The sequence below is a fragment of the Juglans regia genome, unplaced genomic scaffold (assembly GCF_001411555.2).
Source record: "Juglans regia cultivar Chandler unplaced genomic scaffold, Walnut 2.0 Scaffold_4001, whole genome shotgun sequence".
In the NCBI taxonomy this organism is placed as follows: domain Eukaryota; kingdom Viridiplantae; phylum Streptophyta; class Magnoliopsida; order Fagales; family Juglandaceae; genus Juglans; species Juglans regia.
In genome coordinates, this window is record NW_023358855.1 from 1 (window position 1) to 215 (window position 215).

The 215-nt window shown below is 49.3% G+C and overlaps 1 non-coding gene across 1 annotated transcript; it reads left to right on the forward strand.

Moving 5' to 3' along the window:
* The first annotated feature begins 77 nt into the window (after positions 1-77).
* On the forward strand, positions 78-196 carry LOC118345734. The gene has a single exon (XR_004799218.1). It is a non-coding gene; the product is annotated as a 5S ribosomal RNA (ribosomal RNA).
* Positions 197-215: the final 19 nt, after the last annotated feature.

Sequence of the window (215 nt, forward strand, 5' to 3'; positions counted from 1 at the left end):
TCTCCGATTGGATTGGGATCGGAAGGACGCTAGTATGTCGCTCAAGGATTATTTGAATTTTAAGTATTTAGTTTGATGGGTGCGATCATCCCAGCACTAATGCACCGGATCCCATCAGAACTCCGCAGTTAAGCGTGCTTGGGCGAGAGTAGTACTAGGATGGGTGACCTCCTGGGAAGTCCTCGTGTTGCACCCCTCGTTTTTGTTTTCTCCGC